Raw genomic sequence first — 6,915 nt, 5'->3', positions numbered from 1 at the left:
AAGTACGTCACGCTTTCACGGTTCCGAGCAACGTGACGATTCCAAGGTCGATTCATACAAAAATTAAAGAGGTTCAATACAAAAAGTGTGTCGAAGGGGCAGAGGGGTTGAAATTAACCGATTTTTGCGTAACGTACTTTGTGAATCTTCCCCAATAGGAAACGTAAAATTAGTGTATTGAAGAAGCGCTTGCTTTAATAACTGCCTTTTTTTGAACCATCTTTTCCATAATTTTATCATCACCGAATCATCCAGATATACTGCAACCGATGCGAATGAACCGCAGTGAACTTCAATGATTTAAATTTTTTCTCATCACAGCAAGAGGCAAAAACGATGTTGGAAGGAGTGTCATTGTCTCGCGCGGTATCACGTAATGCCATGCGTTTCACTAGCAGCTGCTGATGTTTACCGTCGCTAGTGTTGCCAGATATTTCTGACTGTCACACTTAAGGTGAGGCACAATTTATGGCACACTGTGGCACACAGAGTCACAAGGAATGTTATGAACACAAATTGAAGTGTGCTCAGCGACCCACCCCTTGAATATTGTTGATTCTACAATCATATGGATCAAAACATGAAACGCTTTTATTGTAAAAACAACAATATTATGGATTGAATCAAACGATAATTATTATTAGCCCTGAGTTAACAATATTTATTGTTGAATTTGATCCAGATTATTGTTGTTTCTACAATATATTTTTCTGCGTGTATGGAGCCCAGCGACAATTTTGTAACGTGACGCGGCTGTGAAAGAGAATGATACTAGTTGTCATTGGGATTACAGGAACTTGCCCTTGAAGAAGGTATATCAGAATCGAAAATTACCTGTTGCGATGGCTGTTGATTCAGTAGGCTGATGCTATGGATCTGAGACTTTGGATGGGTTAGGTACTCTGAGCTCAGGAAGATCCGACAAGAGGAGTTCTGCTATGGTTCTTGGGCAGCACAGTAGTTGCGGTATTGCTCTTCCGACTGTAGAAGAGATGGAATTTCATTTGTAAATACATCTTCCCAGGCATCTTCCTCATAAATAACGAATGAAGCTGTGTTTACTTACCGCGATTCATGGTTTCGAAGTCAATCTTATTAAGAAAATAAGTTCCTGATGACAAACATTCGCCGGAACAGTTTCAGTGATAATGATCGACTGATAACACAATGTCTATTTTTCACCCAAGTTTGGGTAAATTCATTCACCTATATATGGGTGAAGTCAACTTACCAAAAATATTAGTAAAATTTACCGATTTTCTCGGTATATTTTACCAATAATATGAGTAAAGTATGCAATACCTAAATATGGTTGATATAAGTACCCATAAATAGGTAAATTGATCTAAGCGTGTAGGTTACCTGGCATTAGCGTGTAGACCGAGGGGTGCGACACATCCAGATTGACGATTTGCTGCTTCTTGATATCTAGCAATTTTATGAGATTTTTTAGATCAGTGTATTTTCATTAGATTTCTTTTGCTTCAAACCGCTGCTATATTTTTTTCATCGTGTCAAAAGGATGCGTGGAGATGGCAAGGATAGACGAGGATGAGTAAATAAACATTAGAGATTTCATGTTTATTTTTCATTCAGTCAGGTCAAGAGCATCGATATTGTTCATGTCGCTGCGGAGCAACGTTATTAAAATGGAAGTAATTCGGTGAATCGATATCACCAGTACCAGAGATATCAGTATCACAGATTTCCGTGAAGAATCATTCTGGGGAGCGGGATTAGTATGGCGCGGCACCGACACCGATATGTTCCATTAGCAAACGTTGTCAAAGGATCCTGGCATATCTGCTGCCAGTGCCAGTCCCAGCCCAAAAGTTTCATTAAACCTAAAGAATGGAATCATTCCGGCACACAAAAGCATTTTGCGAAACGAAGTTTGCACTCGTAAATCTGAACCGAAATCGCAATTTGCACTGATCCCGATTGTATAGGTTCCGCAAGTACTGACATTTTTAATGATGCCACCGGGAAAAGTACGGTAATCAGGAAGTGGTAGTCGGTTAAACATTGCAATGTACTGGTCCAAATCGTGATTAATTGATGCGATTTTACTAATCAACGGATTCTTATTGAAAATAAGAAGGAATTCCTTGAGAGATTCCTTCATGAGTCTTTCTGGGATTCTTTTTGGAATTCTGAAGGGATTTCTTTAGGAAATTTGTAGCGATTCCTTCTGGAATGCTGGTGGAAATCCTTCGAGAATTCAGGAGAGATTCATTCGGTAATTATGAAGGAATTCCTTCTGGAGTTTTTTCCTTAGGGAATTCTGGAAAGATTCCTTTCAGGGTTCTGGAGGGGTTTCTTCGGGAATTATGGAGGGATTTTTTTCGGGAGTTCTGGAGGTTTTTTTTCAGGAATTCTTAAGGGATTCCATCGGTAATTCTGGAATGATTTCTTTGGAAATTATGGAGAGATTCCTTCGAGAATTCTGCAGGAAGGAGCGTGTTGGGCCAAAAAAGCTCTACGGTTCTTTCGTCTGGCATAACCAGCAAAACTTTCCCACCCTGTTTTTACTTTACGTGTTACTACTTTTTCTTCGGCAATTCTGGAAGGATTTCTGCGAGAATCCACGAGAATTTTTTTAGAGAATGCTGGTGTGATCCTTTCCGGAAATCTGGAGCGATTCCTTTTGAAATTCTCGAGGAAATCTGAAAGGAAATTAGGAAGGATTCATTCGGGAATTATAGAGTGAATCCTTTGCAAACTCTGGAAGGGAATTCTTCGGGAGCTCTGGAGATTTTTTCGGGAATTTTGGATGTTTTTTCGGGAAATCTCAAGGGATTGCTTCGGGAATCCACAAGGGACTTTTTTCGGGAATTCTGGAGAAAAGCCTTCGAGAATTATGGATTGATGGCAATTTTGGTGGGATTTCTTTGGAAATTCTGGAGGTTTTTTCGTGCATTCTCAAGGGATTCTTTCGGTAAGATTTCTTTGTAAATTCTGAAGGAGTTTATTCGGGAGTTTTTCGGAATTCTTCGGGAATTTTAGTGGAAATCCCTCTAGAATTGGGCTAATTAAAAGCTCAGCGGTTCTTTCGTTGAAAATAAAAGTCGTCTGGCATAACCAGCAAAAGTTCCCGCCCGTTTTACTTTACGTGTTTACTACTTTTTACCCATCCGTTTGTATATTAAAATCGTCAAAACTGCGGCTGACAAACTCTCCAACCGATTCTAAGGAAATCGAATCCGGGACTATCCTCACCATCGACATCGATGACATCAAAATTGTTGTGGCCGACGTGCTGGATTTTGGCTACGAAATGTGGTATAAGCTCTTTGATCGGATCGTCATTTTTCCATTGCGAATTCTCATCTGGAATAATACATTGTCACAAACCGTTGGCGATATCTCGATGGTTCTAACCGGAACCGTATTCCATCAAAAGTACTGGAACTATCAACGTTATGCCCTGCAACTTCAAGGACTGGGTCGACAAGCACATTAAATAACTGCGACGGCATCGCCATGAACTTTCTAGTGGCCAACATCCCAAGCCTGCGCGGTCGTGCCATGGGGAAATATCAAGAGAGCACCAACGATACGCTTCCGACGATTTGTATTACATATTGTATGGTAAAGCGGACTGTTTGGATTAATCGGTTTGCGGAGATTTACGATGCCGCTGGTGGATTTCCAGTTCAATATAATGTTTTTTCCTTCCACACAATGCATTTGCATTTTTTTCACCTGCGAAATAAGTTAATCATAATCTTAGAAAAATAAAAAAATCAAATCAATTTGTAAATCGATATTTACCTATAATTGAAGTAATTTTTATTATTTAAAAACTCGTTTTTCCGAAATATTTGGAATTAAAATCACTACTGTTTTCACAAGCATGCTTGTTGATGTCAGCCTCTGCCAAAGTTGCCAAACGATGATGGGAAGGGATGTCAGGAGATGGGAAAGAGTTGAAAGAGATCTGAGTGAAGATGTAAAACGATGCGAGAAGATTTTCGGGGATGTCAAAGATAAGAACAGATGGCGTGCTTTAAAATAAACGATAGAAGATGCGATGACGCGATAGTTGACGATAATGAAGATTGTGTTAAAATCTTTGAAAATCCGGATGTGTCGCACCCCTCGGGTAGCACCAGCAATTCTCCAAATGAGACAAACCCTATTAAGTCATGTTTTGGGCTGAGCAACTTCTGTTGCTGGAAAGGCAAAATTTCAGAACGAATGAACCATCAGACCAAAACGTCAGGCCGTCATATTATCAATTGGGTCCTAAAATGAAGAATCTATATTCGATTTTCTTTCATGGAACGATGAAGCTATATAATAATCATCCTGAACGCGTCAGTTTTTCTTTAGACTCAGAAATCGAAAGAAACATTGTTTAATTTGAAATTTGAAAATAGACATTCCATTCCTTCCTCGACATTGTTCCACAATAGACTTATGCAGGGGTTCATCGAATTCACTCACTCGACGGATTTTGACATTTGAGCGGGTCGTCTTCACGAACAAAAGTTCATTTTGCGTTCATTATGCGACCCGCTCAAACGTCATAATTTCTTGGGGGAGTTCATTTTGCGTTAGTCTATGTTCCATTCGACTTCTGAGTCGGAAAAGAATCTGACGCGTTCAGGACGATTAGCTTCATCGTTTCCTGAAAGAAAATCGAATTTCGATTCTTCATTTTAGGTTTTTTTATCTTTCCGTGTATGTGTGTGCTTGACCACTGTTGACTTCTCGAATTATATAAACAATCAACTGTGACAGTTTTACATCTCTGACATTGACACACCCACACTCCCACACCACATGTGCACGCATGTCGTGTGAAGTGATCTGCCGGCCTTGGCAAGTGTTTTTTGTGCGAGTTCTTCGATAAACTTTCCGGAATCAGAATCATAAATTAAACAGTTCAAAAAAACCTCTCGAAGAAACGCACGTAAGGGATTTGTATGACATTTTTCAATCGCTAAATAATTAAAAAATGGTGGAACAACAGAAGCAAAGAATTGAGCTAGAATTATCGCGCCGCGTTGATGACTTGGATCGCACAATCTTGCGTAAGATGCAGGTAAGCATTTCTCGCTTAACTTTTCAAAAGGTCCTAAGTAACATTTTTTTCATGATTTAATTTGAATAGCGCAATCAACAGAACAACATGAAAGCTTTTGATTCCAGTACTCAAATTAATTCATGAAAAAAATGTTACTTAGGACCTTTTGAAAAGTTAAGCGAGATTTTATTGTTTACATGAGGTTTTGTCGGACGTTTCTCGGTTCCTTCAAATATTACGTAACGAAGTTTTTTGTTTCAATATTGGAATAGGGTAAATGTTCCATTTTGAACCCCTGCGCTTATATGTATCAAACTTTTGATATAGGCGGAAATCACACCATTTCATAGATGGAAGTCTCATCTATGAAATACAAATTTGAAATTGGCATAAAGTGTTGATAAATCTTTCTGAAATGAAAATAGTCTTAGTTTTGGACAGTGCAACATATTTTGGACCAAATGTACACATTTTGGACACCTCCAGCCCCAATTTAGTCTTATAATTACAATACTATAATTATTGGATCTATGTATAATCAGTTATCACCGAACGTGAAAAATACAGTTTTTCGGGTAGACCGTTACTTGACATTTGTGCTAAGAACACGCCATTTTGGTCATTTTCACTGTTGTCAGTACACATTTCAACTATTAAAATGAAAAATGTGTCATTTAACTGCGGCAAAATGTATGCACTGTTATAATAACATGTATATTGTGCTGACAAGGGGCCCTCCTTAGCCGTGTGGTAAGACGCTCGGCTACAAAGCAAGACCATGCTGAGGGTGGCTGGGTTCGATTCCTGGTGTCGGTCTAGGCAATTTTCGGATTGGAAATTGTCTCGACTTCCCTGGGCATAAAAGTATCATCGTGTTTAGCCTCATGATATACGAATGCAAAAATGGTAACCCGGCTTAGAAACCTCGCAGTTGTAATTGTAATTGTTTATTTTTTTTTAACGATAACCAGTTAGTATATACATACTTTTTATCGTGTCAAGGAAGCAACTGTCTTAAAATATAATTACATTTAGATAGACTGATAGTTTAACAGTATTACGGGTAAAGCAGAGAATCAAAAGTACAGAGTAGCAAAAAAACTAAAGTAAGCTTGTTAAATTTATGCTAGGGTCTTCAATGCGGTCTTGAATGAGGTTAGCGTTGGTTTCTCTTTCGTTTCGAGCGGCAAGCCGTTCCAGCAAGTGGTTCCAAATACCAGCAAGCTCTTGCCACTTGACGATGTGTGTCTAGGGATGATGAAGTTCTGAGTACGTTCTTGCTGTCATCGTATCAGGTGTTGCGAAATGTAATCTGGTTGGTTCCCGAAGTATGCTTGTCTCATAAATGTACAGATGCGTAGATGATAGTTTGCGGGTAGATCATGACCCAAAATCGAATTGCGAACCGTTGCTGTAGAGTCACGTCGACGAAGGTTGAACACAAATCGTACAGCCGATTTATAGCACCGGTGAAGCTGATTTTTGAGGCTGACAGTTAGTCCTGAGTAATACACAACATCACTATAAGTAAAAATGGGTACTACGGCAGCTTGCACCAGCTTTTTACGTGTTGGAAGCGATAGTACTGGAGAGAATCGGCGAAACGTACGGAGTGTGTTGTATGTTCTCATGACTACATTATTCACCTGGTGAGACCATGTCAAGTTGTTGTCGAGCAGCAACCCTAGATTTGTGACTTTGGCAGATAGGGGAACTACTTCTCCACAAAAAGTTACATATAGCGGTTCGAGGAGTTATAATTCCTGTTTTAGTGAAAACTATTGCTTGGGTTTTTTTTGGATTTGGGGAAAGCTTGTTGACTCTAGCGCAATTGTCAATTTCTTGAATATCATCGTTGATAGCTTGGATAAGCATGTCAATGT

General features: G+C 39.2%; 1 long non-coding RNA gene across 1 annotated transcript; it reads right to left on the bottom strand.

The window, feature by feature from the left end:
- Positions 1 to 2,983: 2,983 nt before the first annotated feature.
- On the bottom strand, positions 2,984 to 3,970 carry LOC134204276 (uncharacterized). The gene is made up of 3 exons (XR_009977817.1): positions 3,775 to 3,970; positions 3,382 to 3,705; positions 2,984 to 3,330 (listed from the first exon to the last, which is right to left on the bottom strand). It is a non-coding gene; the product is annotated as an uncharacterized LOC134204276 (long non-coding RNA).
- Between the last annotated feature and the right edge of the window lie 2,945 nt (positions 3,971 to 6,915).

Source organism: Armigeres subalbatus, unplaced genomic scaffold (assembly GCF_024139115.2).
Source record: "Armigeres subalbatus isolate Guangzhou_Male unplaced genomic scaffold, GZ_Asu_2 Contig501, whole genome shotgun sequence".
NCBI classification, from domain to species: Eukaryota; Metazoa; Arthropoda; class Insecta; order Diptera; family Culicidae; genus Armigeres; species Armigeres subalbatus.
Note: the sequence above shows the minus strand (reverse complement) of the source record. Positions and strands in the feature narration are given on the sequence as shown.